Genomic DNA, 513 nt, shown 5'->3' with positions numbered 1-513 from the left:
TTCTACTTTTCCTGTCTATGCAATCATGTGGATAGAGAAGATAGTTATATCTAGTCTTTTCTAAGCATTTTTGAATAGACTCTCTACAGGAGATTCTTGAATTCTTGGATTATAATCACATCCAGTCAGTAAGTTGGATTTCTGACAGTCTTGTTTGTCACTAAATCCAGCATATTGTCATAGGGCTACACTTAACATTCCAATAATCGAGAAAACTGCGTTGGATTTTGTTCAGACGTAAATATGTCTGTTCACGTGCGTTGCCAAACCGACCTGTCACCTAGGAAGAGAAGAGCACTCCGTTTTCTTCGAGGTTCGGGTTCTGATTGCTATAGTTTGTTTTACCCAGTGCAAGTTCGTTCTGTTATAAACATAGCGAATTCTAGCATGAGCTGAAGCAAATTTGATGTTCAGCCGGACCGCTAAGAATGCGTATGGATCCTAATGTTGTTAATATTCGCCAACAAATATCATGATCTCATTTCAAGCAGAAATAAAAATAACTTATCGCTG

This window comes from Penaeus monodon, chromosome 22, assembly GCF_015228065.2.
Source record: "Penaeus monodon isolate SGIC_2016 chromosome 22, NSTDA_Pmon_1, whole genome shotgun sequence".
NCBI classification, from domain to species: Eukaryota; Metazoa; Arthropoda; class Malacostraca; order Decapoda; family Penaeidae; genus Penaeus; species Penaeus monodon.
Note: the sequence above shows the minus strand (reverse complement) of the source record.